General features: G+C 47.4%; 1 protein-coding gene across 2 annotated transcripts in view; it reads left to right on the top strand.

The window, feature by feature from the left end:
- Nucleotides 1-186: 186 nt before the first annotated feature.
- Chdh (choline dehydrogenase) overlaps nt 187-16,101 on the top strand; it is a 29,381-nt gene continuing 13,466 nt past the window's right edge. The window contains exons 1-3 of one of the 2 annotated variants that reach the window (XM_077795641.1): nt 187-451; nt 5,551-5,624; nt 6,178-6,247. The gene's annotated coding sequence lies outside the window, so the exon portion shown is untranslated. The remainder of the gene's footprint in view (nt 452-5,550; nt 5,625-6,177; nt 6,248-16,101) is intronic. The other variant, XM_026388614.2, reaches the window with a different exon arrangement.

The following is a 16,101-nucleotide window of genomic DNA, read 5'->3' as shown; positions in this document are numbered from 1 at the left end:
AGCCTGGCCACCGCCCACCACCACGCGGGACGCGGGACAGCCTCCAGCGGCGCTCTTATCCCGGCGCCCAGGACAGCCCTCTTGGGCTCCGCCTCTCCCTGCGCCCTCCCTCGGGCCTCCCGGCCGGCCGCCCACAGCCCAGGGTGGCTGAAGGCGCAGCGACCTCACCTGTGGGGCTCGTGCAGATGGGCGGGGTCCGAGCCGCTCCGGCCCTTTCAAGGGCAGAGCCGAGCAGTGAAGGCTGCACCACCCCAGCGCACTTGTGCGCGCACTGAACCGATGCTGCGACCCCACGCGTCCGCGAGTTCCAGTCCTGGAGCACACCCGGCCGAGCGGCCCACGGGACCCTTACAGAAGCCGAGAGCGCGAGCTGGGCGGGTGCCGCCGGTTAAAGCGTAGCTCCTGCTCGGCGGCCGCCGACTGTCCCGGCACTGGGACCCACCTTCCCAGGGTAAGTAGTGGGCAACTCGCTCTGGCCCTCTGCCTACCCAACCCACGGAGCCTCCCGGAGGAGGCGTGGTGGATCAGGAGGACCCTGATGGACGCGGAGATTCGGGCTCCCTTTACCCAGCGGCAGAGCTCCAGAAGGAAAAGTAGTGGGACACAGTCCCCGAAGCCCCATTAAAGAGCTAGTACTCAGCAGGAACTTAGCGATAAAAGTGATAGGAATCTGTACTCCAGCCCCTCCGGCTTTCTGGTAACTGTGTAACTCCATAAAATGAGGTCTGACTAACACTTGAGGCTCCAGAAGCTGAAGTGAAGCCTCAGCATTGTGGGTTTAGAGATGTGGTTCCCCAATTTGTGCTCAGGATCTCCCAGTGCTGCCTAAATGAGACTGGGACTGCCGGGCCCAGCTAGCTCAAGGTCTAGATTTAGCAGCAGCCTCACCCCCTAATTCTAGGGTGGGTGGTCCAGGGACTACCGTCCTTTGAGATATAGTGGTTAGGGGGACGGTTGAAAAACAGTTGGGCTAACAACAGTACAGAGCCTGGAACTCTCATGCCACAGCCCTCTCATTTGTAAAAAGATTGGGTTTAACTCAGGGTCTCAGGCTCATGGGCTGAATTTGCTCCATTTTGCACGTGAGAAGCCAAGACTTGTGGAAGAGTTGTCAGCTGGTGAGAGGTTATATTGAATCAACCTGTGTTTACTGAGGCCCTACTTTGAGCTAGTCCTGAGGGGCCAGGCTCAGTTGAAGTTTCCTATTTCTGCTTGCACAGAATAGAGCCCAGACTCCAGCCTCAAGATCAGCTGGGGGCTCTGGCATGTGTGTACACAGGATTGAAGAAATGTTTCCAGAGGATTGTTCTGATTCCTAATCAGTTGTGGCCTCACTCATGCCTGGGGCTGAATCACCCTCAGCCACTCATTGAACCTTTCTGAGTAACTTTGGGCACCTGTGGTCTCTGAGATTGTTTCTCTAACAGTCTTTCTGTTTAGCAAACACCTGCCAGGTACCAGGGTGCAAAGGTGAACAGTGCATGAGTGCTCTCAGACTGAGGATGAGTACAGGGAGAGCTATGTTCAAGGGCAGCTGCAGAAGCCAGTGGACTTCGTCCCATGGTGCCAGGGAACCACAGCAGGCTTTTATATGGTGGTCAGTCTTCCGTTTGTGAGAAGCCACCTGGGTGTCTGTGCAGAGCAGGCAGAAACTAGCCCCTCTGAGACCAGGGAGGCAGCAGAGGTTCAAGGTGCTCACTCTGTGAATAGCCCAGCCCCTGCGCCCCTGGCCAGGTTCTGAGCGGTGCTGCCCTTATAGCCTGTACCAGAGCAGGCCCTGCTGTGGTGAGCTTGGGGATACCAAGGCCAGGCCTGGAAGTTGGTCTCAAATCAGCCATTTTCAGGGGCCGTGAGGAGGACAGCCCCTCCCCCACTGGAGTAGGAAGTGAGGACTAGGAAGCTCTGTCCTAAGAAAACCCCACTTGAGGCCAGAGCTCTTGGGGTCACATGGGCACAGAGTTCAGGGTCACCTGGCCTGACCTTGGCAAGAACCAGTGGGTCCGGCACAGGAGGAAGTAGGCTCAAAATGGGAGTGGGCAAGAGGGATGGTTTTGTTTTGAGAAAGGGGTGGGAGAGTTTCCTTCTCCAGGGAAGAAACTAGAGGGCAAAGGAGAAGAGTAGGATGTGGGTAGGGTGGGAAGGAGTTCTAGGCAGGGTGCTGGGTGGGCTCCAGCTACAGCTTGAGTGGTTCCCTCTCATCCCAGGTCCATGATGGTAAGCCTACAGCTCTCTGGGCAGGGCTGTAGAGTGGAGAGTGGAAGGAGAAATGAAGAGGGTCCTCCAACAGGATGTGCCTGCCTGCCTCTTCAGACATGTTCACACTGACTTTGCCACAAGTGTCCCTCTGTGAGAGGTCCTTGCTGGTTAAACACACAGCTTCCTAGGTGTCCTGCTGGAAGGGACAAAGCTTGCTTGGATGCCTAAGTCTCAACAGTATGTGTTGATAATCTGGAGGCGGGGCCATCCAGGTCAGGGCTGGGCTCAGCTTCTTTCTCCCCACCTCTGATAAGCCATTGCTCTTCCGAGAGCCTCAGTTTCCCTTTTGTAAAGTGTGGTGGGTAAGACAGAATAATGTCAGTGAGGTGATTCAAATCTGAAAGAAGCAATCTATAAAGACTGATCTCTGCCTTGCCCCTACCATCATGTTCTTCTAGGTTTGGGTTTCTGAAAGAGCCACCTGGCACAGCATGCCTTCATGTCCTGGGCTTAGTAGGCACTCATTTAAAATGTCCAAATGAATGAATGAATGAATGAACACTTGTCTTCCTCCAAGGCTGTGCCTAAGCCTGCTGCCTAGGAGAGCTGGTTTGAACTTTCTCCTGTTCTTCCAGGCAAGCAAAGGTCAGGGTCTCAGCCCAGCCTGGAGGACTGCAGTGTGCCTGTGCCCTACCCACCCAGACCCCAGGAGGTGCCATGTTCCCACTAGAGTCAGGAATCCTGGCCTACACACTGCCTAACTCTACTCGCTCACCATTGTTGCCTTGACTGAGGCTTTTTAGACTCTTGAAGCCTCAGTTTCCGGATCCATCCATAACATGGGGCTGATACCAGCTTTGCCTGCCTACCAGGAGGACTTTAGGAGACTCCGAAGAAACGAGACAGGAAAGCAAGTCAGAGAGCTTAAAATTATTTTGTAGCTTTTCAGGCAGATATGTGGGACAATTTTTAAAAGTTCCTAATATCTCTGACTCAAATAGGGAAATTCCCTTGGGCTCTAGAGGAACAACAATCCCCAGATTCTATCACTGCTACTCAGACCTTTGTTGCTGGGCTGGATCCATCCCTGAGAGGACAAGGCCATGTGGGCTGTTGACATGTCCTGGGTCCAGTCTCCACCCACACAGGTGGAATTTTCCATTTCATTCTTTTGCAAATATTAAGGCCCTGGGAAGTCAACAGTGGATTCTTTGTCTCCTGAAGAGGGAGCCTTTATAGGCAAATGCCAGTTGTCTCCCAGGGGCCCCTGGAGCTGGCTGAAGCTGGGAAGGGAGCCCTTAGAGCACTCTGGCCCTTGGTGTCCCCTTGCTCCCTGTTCTGCTCCAGCTGCTTGAACTTGGCAGAGTCAACTTTAATGCCTGCTTTGAGCCACGGACCCTGAAGCCACACCCAGGTCTGGAACCCACTGTTTCTAGCAGGGTCACAAACTGCAAACATTCTGTCTGCTCCAGTAGGAGGGGCCAGCCCAGGAAAGCACACAGACTCTGGGCACGGTGGTAACCAAGTATTAATGCCAATTCTGCCAGTTTCTAGGACCAAGCCCTGTGAGGTCACAACCTGTGTGTCTTGTTCCCTGGGTATTTACATGGATCTTCACCTTCATTGTTCTCACATTGGGGCTTCAAAGAATATCCAGAAACACAGGGAGGCAGGTACCATTGTTGTTCTGTCAAAACCCCATCAATAAACTGGTGACAGGTCAGCTTCGGGCTGTTGGGGAATCACCTGAGGTTTCAGGGAGCTCTGTATTAGGTCAGTGGTGTTTTTGATCAGTGATTCTTGAATGAATCTGTTTTTGTTGCTCTGATTGTTCTTGTTATTATTTGTAACTGCAGCATCACATTCTGGGGAATGATTTTTGGCCAAGTTATATTGTGTATTGCTTGCATGTTTGAATATGTAACAATAAATCCTGCCGAAGTCTGGCTGGGCACAAAATCACCAGCCACTCAAACAGGAACAAAGTTTATTTTTAAACTCCCACCAATGCCCTGTATGCTCTAGGGAAATATGCCGACCCCCACTACGAGGGGTTCTCCTGGGCACACACTCCAACAGGAAATCCCTCCTCCGGAATTCCCTTCTACCACACTTCCCCAACCAATGGGAACTCTCCAGGAGTCCCTTAGCAGGCCCAGGTGGACAGCAGGGGTCTAATATCCATATGAATGCAGATCTTAACATAATCTTATCATCTCAATGGCTTGCTGGCGACACCTTTCAACCAAAAATGCCATGCATAATACTACTTGGCTATGGCTCTTAGCAAAATCCCTCAGTAGGTACAACTGTAATACACCAACAAATATGTGGGGGAAAAAAATTGTGCACTTTATGGAGGAGGAAAAGGAGAAGTAAGGCTGAGTGAGGAAGAGAAGAAGGATGGAACTCAGGCCATGCTATGAACTTGATAAAATCACCAAGTTCTTTTAATTTTTAATTTTTCAAAGTATGCTATTAGCTCTTATTTCCTTTTGCCCTCATTTAAAAACAAAACAAAACAACAACAAATGACTGAAATGGGTTCTTGTGTTCCCATTTTATGAATGAGGAAGTAGGCTTGGTTGCAATGTCTCTACCCTGACTTTTCTGCAATCCAGAGATCTTGACCATCATCAACTTTCACTTCTCTTCTAAGCAGTGGAACACGACTTGTTGATGTCGTGCATGATCCCCAGCTCCTGATTTATTTCTGCCCTTTAATGCTGGAGTAATTTCTAGTTGATACAGGGAAGCAGTGAGAGTTTTGTAAGCGGCCCACCTTGTGGTCTTAGGACTCTCTGTGGTTAAACTGATCCAGAAGTTTGAAAGGGAAATGGCAGTGAGCATGCGTGTGAAAGTTGGCAGGCTAGCTGGCTGGTTGGCCATGGATGCAAAGGCCCTTCACCAGAGCGGGCACTTGGCCCACTTCCTGGGCCTTGCTGGTGTTCTTGGAGGTGGCTAGCAAGTGAATTTGGATTTTCAAATCAGCCGAGTTTTGCAGAGCTCCTCCCCTCTTACCTGCAGGAAGTAACTCACGCTACAAGTAGTGACAGGGAAGCTTTGTCCTGAACTTTCTGGCAAGCCACCAAAGCTGACAGGTTTGGGGTCTCCTGGAGATTAATGTCTTGGCTGCAATATTCTTAGACTCTTTGTGGTGAGAAGCTAGATGTTTGTTTTAAAAATTTTAATCTCACATAGGCTGAAATTCACTAAAAAATAATGATAATAAAAATGAAAATATGGAAAATGAAAGCCCATTCTTTTGTTAGGCTCCTCAGACTTTGGTCACTGATCCAGGTGCCTTGAAAAGTTTCTAAACTCTGACTTGCATTCTGTACTTATCTTTTACAGACAATCACAGATTGTGTGTGGCTGGCTGGCTCTGGTTGCAGACTGCACTGTATCCTGTCACTTCTGGGCATAAGGTGAGTATGTTTTCATTGAGATTTAGAAAACCAGTTAAAAGTGCATTTGAAACAAAAACTTGTGACAGAGTGTTTGCAGATGGCCCCAAGCTCCTGTGGAAAAGCTAGAATCCCTCACCCTGGACCAGCCCCTCTGCCTCCATCTGGTTCTTTCCCTTCCTCCTTTAATAGGGATATTTTCGATTCCAAACAAAAAAAAATACTACAGAAAAAATTCTAGTCGGGTGTGGTAGTACACGCCCAGTGGCTCAGGAGCCTGAGGCTGGAGGATCACAAGTTCAAAGCCAGCCTCAGCAACAGTGAGTTGCTAAGCAACTCAGTGAGACTCTGTCTCTAAGTAAAATAGGGCTGGGGATGTGACTCAGTGGTCAAGTGCCCCTGAGTTCAATCCCCAGTATCTACCCCCCCCCAAAAAAAACCCTCTTTATTATGGAAAATTTGAAACATGCACAAAATTAGCCAGAAGATATTATTGAATTTTTTTTAAAGCCTTGATTTTTTTTAAAATGAGAGAGAGAGAGAGAGAGAGAATTTTTTAATATTTATTTTTTAGTTTTCAGCAGACACAACATCTTTGTTTGTATGTGGTGCTGAGGATCAAACCCGGGCCACACGCATGCCAGGTGAGCGCGCTACCGCTTGAGCCACATCCCCAGCCCGAGATTGTTGAATCTTAAATGTCTCTAATTGTTGAATCTTAAATGTCTCTAATTCATTGCTATCATAATAACAAAGCTATACAAAATGAAAGCAAACTGTCTTATGAGACGGTGTCCCCGGTGTCCCTTTCACATGTTACTCTGCATTTCCTTTGAGTTGGTGGATGGATCTAGAAATATGGTCAGATTCAGACACAGACTTCATGGCAAGGGTATTTTATATGTGACGTGATTTCTCTTGTTCATATTCCTGCTGCTACTGTAAAGAGCAGGCCTTTGGTCTTAGTTGTCTCCTATGAGTGACGTCTCCTGAAATCACTTTGGTGTAGTCCAAGCAGACACTCACCCATATCTTTTCCTGCTGGTTCCTGGCGTACCTTGTCCTGAGATCACCATGGTTGCTATGGAGAGTTGGTTGTGGGCTGGTGTAGCAGCATCAGGGACCCTGGAGAGGGTCCTGGGGAGACAGATGATGGAGCCCAGTCCAGCTGGTGTCCATGGGGTAGACAGAAATGGGAGAATTCAGTAGCGCTTTTGTGACCTTATAAGAGAAGTCACTGTGCCTCTCTGCCTCACATTCCAAGTCTCTCTCCCCTATCTGGGAACGGGCAGTGCATTTTTATGCACCGCTCATGTGGCATGTGTTTATTGAGTGCCTGCTGTGTGCCTCACTCTGGGAGTTGCACTGTACACCAAATACTGTATGTAAGGAAAGGAACCTGGCTGGAAGGGCAACTCTGGATGGTTCCTGCTGAGCAGGAATTTGGTGACTTATGGCCACCAGGATGCCTATTTAAGTCAGCTTTTGTTTTGTGTGTTGCTGTGACCAAAAGACCTGACAAGAACAATTTTAGAGGAAGAAAAGTTTATTTAGGGTTCATGATCTCAGAGGTCTCAGTCCGTAGATGGCCAACATCATTGCTCTGGTCTCGAGTGAGGCCTGACATCATGGTGGAAGGGTGTGGTAGAGGAAAGCAGCTCAGGACTTGGCAACAAGGAAACAGAAAGAGAGCTCCACTCACCAAGACAGAATATATGCCCCCACGGCACAGCCCCAGTGACCGACCTCTTCCAGCCACATCCTACCTGCCTACAGTGACCACCCAGTTAATCTTTATTGGTATTAATGCACTGGTAAGTCACAGCTCTCATAACCCAGTCACACAAGATCTTTTGGGGGATACCTCATATCTAAACCATGACACAATCTTGTGGTGACCTCTGGCTCCTGTGCTGAACCTGGTGTAGGGAGGGTGTTGAGCACCCTTGACGGAGGAAAAGAGGTTGGTTTTCCTCTCATCTTCACCTTACTCTTGTGTTACTGCATACCAGCCAGGACACTGTATTCAACTGACTTCCCCTCAACTGGCTCTAGTGAAAGCTCTGTGTCCCCACTTTCATCCAAGGCCCTCTGCTGTGTGGCCCACGTATCCAGGAAGCCCAGAGCAAGGGCACATCTGAAGGACCCTATCCTTGGGGGCCAGCCTGAGTCTCCTACTTCATCTATCAGAATCATGACTCTTTGAGGGGACCTGAGGAAATTGAGTCACCCTAACAGTAACCTCAGCTGTGCCCGGCCTCTTAAACACACCTGGGACGCTCATTTTGAAGCTACAGATGTGTCCATGAGGGGAAAAACTACAGGTGACCCAAGAAACTGTCCCTGTGATAGGGCAGCCCAGGCTCCACTCTGGTGTTAGGACTTTAGGTTTTCTCACCTTGCTGTCTGCTTTTGATAGAGCCCACTACAGAGGTTTGAGAAAGGGATGAGACCAGCTGGAGAATAAGGGTGTTACAGAGGACACTTTCTGGAATGCAGAATACGAGGACCCATGGTTCAGGGAGGCACTGAGGGGCAGCAGAGGGGACGGGGGGGGGGGAGGGCTGCCTCAAGTCTCAGGAGTCACAAGCATTGGCATTGCCCTGCGAGGCTGTCGGCCACATGTTACCAATGGGAAATCCTGCTCTGGTCACACCACAAGGCCCCACAGAGCCGGGAGGACAGCCTGGCCTTCCATGTGGCATCAGACTAGAGGGCTTGCAGTGGTGAGGGGTTTCCTCAGCAGCCTGTGTCCTGCCCTGTCCCACCTCAGCAGCTTCACCAAATGCCCTCTGTGCAATTAGCAGGGATGAGAAGCTGGGTACTGGGGAAGAGCAGGGTGGCCTGGTCTTCATGGCTCAGAAGTCTTCTCTGAAGAGCAAGCAATTAGCTCTTTCGGGAGAAGAGGAGAATTTCCAATGGGGTTGTTTTTATATATCAATATGTGGGAGATGAAATCCCTAGGAAAAAAAAGCCTGCTTTTTGAAGAAGAGATGACTCTACTAAAAAAAGAAAATATTTTAAATTGAGGTACAGTAGTCGTACAGTAAAGTGTGTGTTATGGTACTTTTCATCTGTGTATGTGTCCAGATAGCTGCCATCATGTCAGCATCCAGAACATTCCCAGTGCCCCCCTCCCTGGTGCTCCTGTCCATCTTGGCACACACCTATGGGCTCAGCATCCCATCTTGGACTCCCCAGGACATTTGGTTACAGGCCTTAGGCAGGCCTGTCCCCCACCTGTGTCCCTTCAGACAGCATTAGAATACAGCCTTAGGCCAGGCCCAGCAAACAGTGGGAGGCCAGGCCGCAGTACCCTGTCAGAGAGATGAAACTTCCACAGGTCACCTCACTGCTAATTAATTGAGGTTCCAGTAATTACAAAGCAGCTCCAGGAAGGAGGACAGCTTCCCAGGAATAGAGGCCTTAGAGGGTCCTGAGGGAAGGGGTGAGTCAGGTGAGCACCAGTCCAGACATTGCCTGGAGAAGGGAGCAGCATGTGCCAACGCCCCAGTGGGGAAAGGGGTCTGAGCACCTGAGCTCAGAGAGCAAGCTGCCAGTGAGTGACGTGAGAGGTGGCAGGCTGAGCAAGAACCAGGCCAGGTGGGGTCTTAGAACCATAAGGACCTGGGGTCATGAGGAAGCTCATTTTGGCATATTGGTGGGGGTGTTGGGTGGCCTTGGTTGGGGGTGGCAATGAGGTTTCTATGGGAGAAGGAGCAATGCCCAGTATCATTTACTGGACTGTCACTAGCTCTCAGCTCAGGATTGATCTCAATAATCCTTCCTACCCTGGGCCACCATCCTACCACAGGGCTGGGCAGTAAGATGGTGGTGTCCTTGGGTAGGCCCTCTGAGGCTGCAGGAAAGCAGCCAACCCTCTGCCACCTCCTCAGTGCCCATAGCTCTGGTGTGGACACTTGGTGGCTTGAACCTTTTACACATGCTGACCACAGCTTTTTGGCTTCCCTAATGTGGCTTCATTGGTCAGGCCTGTGGTGGGGTGGCTCCACTGTGACTTGACAGGGGGTGTAGATAGGGACTTGACCTTTGGGGGCTTGTTTCCTATCAGTCATGGCCTGATGGTGATGGCATGGGATGGAGACCCCAGCCAACACCTGTGTCTTTGGGGGTTCGAATGGGATAAGCCACCTGACACACTCAGCAGGACAGTTGCTCCAACTGTTCTGAGTTAGTCTGGTTTGATTCTGAGTCTACACCATGGTTTGCTTGGTGCAGTGGCAATCCATGATCAGATAGGTTCACTTACCTGAATGAGGCCCAGCCTAGTGTGGGAACCTCATCTGCCGTCTCTTGGTACCTAGTGGTGAACAGTTAGGTTATGTATAATTTTTTGTGGTATAGACTATGCTGGATGGACCCCTTGTGCTTGTTTTTCAGTTTTGCAGCGCTCTTTTCTGGTTAAACTCCTGAAAGTGGGAGTGTTGAGACAAAGGGGTGCATCTTTAAAAATCCAACATGTTCATTACCTTCTGGAAAGGTTTACATGGATTGCCACTGCACCAAGCAAACCATTGTGCCCAAAGCAGGATCATTATTTATCATTCAGCCTGAGCATCTCAAAGGCCAAAATAGATTCAGGCATCATTGGGCATGCAGACCCTGGCTGGAACTGCTCAGCCCATCTGAGTTCATTGTCTCTTCTTGGGTGACTGCCCAAAGCAAGGCAGGACTTTAGTGACCCAAAAGATGTGACCCTCACATAGTACACTGCACTAGGCAGAAGCTAGGCAGGAAACATGCTCATGTGTGCACCCAAGAAATGGGTGGGAAGGAAGTGCTGTTAGGAGCCCTGTTCAGAATGTTCTTTCAGAAAGTTCCATCAGCACTGAAGCTGCACAATTCTGCAGACAGATTGTGCTCTGAGTGTGGAGCTCCTGAAACAGTGGGCAAGCATTTTATTCTGATTGTGGTTCTTTTGCATCTTAACTCCATCAAAATTATAAAAACTTATGCAACTGGTCACATGTTCAGAATTGCAGGAAATGTCTTGTCATATAAGATAATCAGTGTTCTGACCACAACATTGGGCAGATTTTTCAAACCTGTTTTTATCTATTGATTTGAGAACTGGAAATGAGAATTCTTAGTTGAAACTACAAAGGACTATTTTGATGAACGTTAACAGTAAAAAGAGCAGGGTGGGAAGCCTGTATTTGTTACTTCTCATTGTTTCTTCTCTGTACTTGACCCATACCATATCCATCACTGGCCTTGGGCTGGCAGTCTGAACTTGAAAAGTCTGACTTCCCAAACAGCCCATGCCACAGCAACAAGGGGCCAGCACCCAGGCTGGCCTGCCAGATGGGTGGTAGAGCTTGGGGGGCTGCCCTGTGCTCCAGGAGGTGGGCGTATGTGGCATGAAAGTCTTCTCTCCTGGACTGTGAGGTAGAACAGGTAGAAATCTCTCCCTCAGGCAAGGTGGGTGGACCAGGTCGCATCCTCTCCTCTTGGCCAGAGCCCTAGACCAGGCTTAGCCAAAGTTGGTGCCAGAAAATAGGGTAGGTCCAGAGTCAGAAGGAAGACTTGGATTCCACCACATGTTTCAAATCCTGCCCACTGTAGACAGACCCCTCCTTTTGCTCCAGCACCAACCTAGATGAACACGCTTGCCTTCCTCCTCTCTCTGATCCTGTTCCCACCCATCTCCCATACTGTTAATGCCAGGGGGTTCCTTCCCTGTCTGGATAGCTCTGGGAAGTGGGAAGGGTTACTTCCCTGTAGCTCCTGCCCTCGGTCACTAGTATGTCCATCCATCCAGTCTGGGAGCCTGATAGGGCACTGTCCTGGGGGTTCAGGGGTCCTTGCCCTCCAAGAATTCCCTTTGGGTAGCAGCCCCCCATTTTGGCCCCATTCTCCTGCCCCCTTAGTCCCATTACAGTGATGAGCCTTGCCCCAAGCTGCAGACCCACTGAGAGTAGAGCCTGAGTGACAGGTGCCTGTTTCCCCCAGCCCAAGGCCTATCTTCTGAGGGGCTTGGTAAGTCTCAGGGGCAGGAAGTTCTCCCAGGCCTGGGCACCAGCACTGCTGGGGGAGAAGAGGAAGGCTCACCCCAGCCCCTGCCTTGGTATGGGGAGGGGAGTGGGCAGGGGCTAGGTGCCTGGAGGTTAAGTGAGAGCCCGCGAGGGCCCTGGGGCTCCCATCTCCTTCCTTTAGCAGATCCCAGTCTGCGATTCCGAGCAAAGAGGCTGAGGCACCTAAGGGGATTTCCTCTAGCAGGAGTACAGACAGATATGCCCCAATTTACTCCCAACCTGGCTCATCCCATCCCTGCCCAAGGGCCGGAGAGATCTGTGGCTAGTCCCAAGCCAGAACCCAAACTCTCAGAACAATTAAAGTTCCCCTTCATGTTAGAGGCTACTGCAGACTGTGGCATTTAGGAAGGTGTTGGAGGCAGAGCTGTGACAGGAGGTGGGGTCCTGGAATGCCAGCGGCAAAAGAGAGGAAATGACTGCTGCCACCCCACCCCACAGGGAAGGGTCTGTCTTCACTTCTCCACAGTTGGCTCAGTGCCTCCTGGGGAAGCTGCCCATGTTGCTCTTAATCTTGTCAATTTTGATTATTACCCCATTTCAGACCTCTGTGCCTGTCACCTAGATTGAGATGCAGATGCCACCTGAGTAACAGGTGCAAGTGGAAGCCCCTGGGTACATCTCCCTACTCCAGAAACTACTGTCCTCCAGTCTTAGTGCTTTTCTCTCTCATAATATGGAGGCACTTAACAATATTCAGGATTGAATTCCATGCTTTGGAGATTTTTTGTTGTTGTTGTTTGTTTGGTAAAACATATGTAACATAAAATTTACCATTTAAAAAATTTTAAAGCATATACTTCAGTAGCATTAAGTATGGTCACACTAGCATACCCACTATCCATTTCCAATTAAAAAAAAAAATCTGGTGGTGGTGGGGTTTGCTGTGCTGAGGATCATACCCAGGACCTCACAATGTGCCAGGCAAGTGTTCTACTACTGAGCTACACTCCCAGCCCTCTAAAATGTTTTTGTCACTTTCCAAACAGAAGCACTGTTTCCATCAAACAGTATCTCCCTGTGCCTCTTTCCCCAGCTCCTACTAATCTCTAGTCCATTTGCTGTCTTTGAATTTGCTTTTGCTAGGCACCTTAAGTGAGTGGAATCCTATCACATAACCTGATGCTGGATGCCAAAGGGTTTTTCAAGCTTCATCTATGCTGTGGCTTGTATCAGAACTGCCTTCTCTTTTAAGGCTGAATAATATTCCATTGTATGTATATGCCACGTCTTGTCTATCCACTCATCTGTTATGAGACAGTCTAGTTCTTTCTACCTTTTGGCCATTGTGATGAACACTGCTACAACATTGATAACAGAAGTATCTGTTTGAGGCTTCTCTTTCAGTTCTTTGGTATATACATAGGAGTGGAATTGCTGGACCATGTGGTAATACTGTTTAATTTTTTGAGAAACTGCTAACTTGTCTTCCACATTGTCTGCTACATTTTACTCCTCAGCAGCTGCTATCGCGCTCGCCAGCCTCTGTTTTCCATTTTGCTTTTGTTTTTAGCCACACAAATGGATGTGAAGAAGTGTCTCATGGTGGTTTGAATTCATATTTCTGCAGAGACTGGTGGCACTGAACATCTTGACATGTGCTCATTGACCATTTATGCATCTTCTTTGGAGAAAGGTCTATTCAAGTCCTTTTCTATGTGAGTTGGTTGGTGGTGGTTGTTGGATTGTATGCATACTGGATCTTGGTACATTATCAGGCATGTATATGATTTGAAAATATTTTTTCCTATTAGGTGTACTGTTGATGGTGTCCCTTGATGCACAAGTTTTTAACTTTGAGGAAGAACAGTTTATTTTTTCTTTTCTTTTTTTTTAAATTTTTTTTTTAACTTTGAGGAAGTATGGGTTTTTTTCCTATAATTTTAATCTTACATCCAGGAAAGCAGCACCAAATCCAATGTCACAAAGAGTTTCTCTATTTTGTTTTTCACCTGGCTTCCATAATTTGAGATCTACTTTTAGGTATTTGATCTCTTTTGAGTTAATGTTTGTATATGGTAAAGGCAAGAGTTCAACTTCATGCTTTATCATGTGGCATTCTAGTTTTCCCAACACCATTTGTTGAAAAGACTCTCCTTTCCCCATGGAAAGATACTTTTGTGCTGTACCACATTCCCAGCCCCTTTTTATACTTTAGAGACGGGTCTTACTAAGTTACTTAGGGCCTCTCTAAGTTGCTGAGCTGGCTTTGAACTCATGATCCTCCTTCCCTGGCCTCCTAAACCACTGGGATTCCAGGCATATACCATGGCTCCCAACTAAAAATTTGTATTTTTAAAATCCAACATTTCTTTTTTTTTTAATTCTTTTTTTTTTTAAAGAGAGAGGAGAGAGAGAGAGAGAGAGAGAATATGAATGAGAATTTTTGATATTTACTTTTTAGTTTTCGGCGGACACAACATCTTTGTTTGTATGTGGTGCTGAGGATTGAACCTGGGCCGCACGCATGCCAGGCGAGCGCGCTACCTCTTGAGCCACATCCCCAGCCCTAAAGTCCAACATTTTCTGATTACATATCTGACCACAGTGTTCTTGAGAATTGAAGTAAGTCTGATCACTGTGGTTGGTGAGGATTTTAAGTTCCAGCTCATGCTGTCCTGGGTGCATTCTGCCTGATGGAGCACTGCATCAAGATGCTTACTGTGGCCTAATTTTGCCTCACAGCCAGATGATTGCCACATCTCTTCTTGCACCTGCGTGTACAAAGGCACCAACAGAGTTGACTGGCAATGAGCAGCACAGGCTGTGTCCTGGGGTTTCATGGGTTTTAATTAGATGTCTTAGAAACAAAGAAAAATGTACATAGATAACTAAATCAAATTTAAGATGCAGGTCTTTGCCAGATGAAAAAGGTTTAAAGCCTTTAAAAGCATATGTCAATAATGACCGTTTAGTTCTATGCAAATCAGTGACCTTCACTGCTAGTAGCTGCTCACTTCTTGGTAGCTGAGGGGCCCGCCTCTGTCACCAGAAACAAGGCTCTTCACTCATTATCAGGAAGGTGGACGACCCTAATTGTGCTTGAGCAGAGTTCTCAGGAGCAGGATGTGACTTAGTGTTAACTACTGTGTCATCTTCTACCGTGATCTTACCCCACTGCTACTGTGGCCTCAGTGGTCTTATTTTCAAGGGGCTGGAGGGAGTTCACACATGTATGTGTGCATATGGCTAAGATTAAGTCGGGATCAGCCACAGGTGTTCTCATTTGAAATAGCGTTTGGAAATAGGAACACTGTTATGTGCAGACATGTCTAGGTTTTCATTTAATAAATAGGAAAAACACGTGGTCACTAAAAAAAGTGTGTTATAAAAATATAAGAGATTTGTTGTTGGACAAAGCAACATTCTTTTTCTCAATCACCGCACATCAGTTTCTTTAGAATCAAAAGTTCTGGACATATTTTGCAATCTGAAGACTATAATGTCATTTGTTACTTAGGTGTGTGAAAACAAGTTTCTTTGGAGGAAAAAGTTTGCATTTGCAAGTGTTCTGTGGAATTGGTTATTTTTTAAAACATATATACTTATTTTTTAGTTGCAATACCTTTATTTTATTTTTATAAATAAGGATCAAAGGATCAAACCCAGGTCCTCGAATGTGCTAGGCAAGTGTTCTACCACTGAGCCACAACCTCGCACCGAGGAATTGGTTATTTTTATTGTTATCAATGTAATTGTTTTTAAGTGTTCAGTGTCTTCGTTGCAATATGAAACGTATTAAAACATCCATGTTCTATTAAAAAACAATCAGTTGACCATCTATGCAAGGGTTTAATTCTGGCTCTCTATTCCATTAGTCTGAATGTCTGTCTTTATGCTGCTAGCATGCTGTTTTGGTTACTGTAGCTTTGTGGTAATTTGGGAAGTCAGGAATTGTGAATCCTTTAGCTTTTTCTATTTCAAGGTTTCCTGTTTGTTTGTTTTGCTGTTGGGGGTTTCTTGAGATTCCAAAAAATTTAGGATGAGCTTTTCTACTGCAAAAAATGCTACTGGAATTTTGATAGAAATTGTGTTAAATCTGTGTGTCATGTCACCTTGGGTTGTATTGGCATCGTGAGCATATTAACTCTTCCAGTCCACAATCATAGAATGTCTTGCTTTTTTTATGTTGTCCTTAAATTTTTCAGCAACATTTTGTAGTTTTCAATGTATAAGTCTTTTAACACCTTGGTTAAGTTTATTCTCTATTCCTAATATTTTTTTCTTTTTGATGCTATTATAAATGGCATTTCTTTTCAGATTTTTCATTGTTAGTATAGAAATTTTTGTATACTACAACTTTGCTGAACTTCTCTAATAGCTCTAATGAATTTATTTTGTTTTCTGTGTATAATTTTTCTGTTTTCTACATAGAAGATCATGTCATCTGCAAACAGATACAATTTTACATCTTTCTTTTCAACTTGGTTTCCCTTTTTTTCTCC

The sequence above is a fragment of the Urocitellus parryii genome, chromosome 3 (genome assembly GCF_045843805.1).
Source record: "Urocitellus parryii isolate mUroPar1 chromosome 3, mUroPar1.hap1, whole genome shotgun sequence".
NCBI lineage: Eukaryota > Metazoa > Chordata > Mammalia > Rodentia > Sciuridae > Urocitellus > Urocitellus parryii.
The sequence above is the reverse complement of the archived record's forward strand: the minus strand, read 5'-3'. Positions and strand labels throughout refer to the sequence as shown.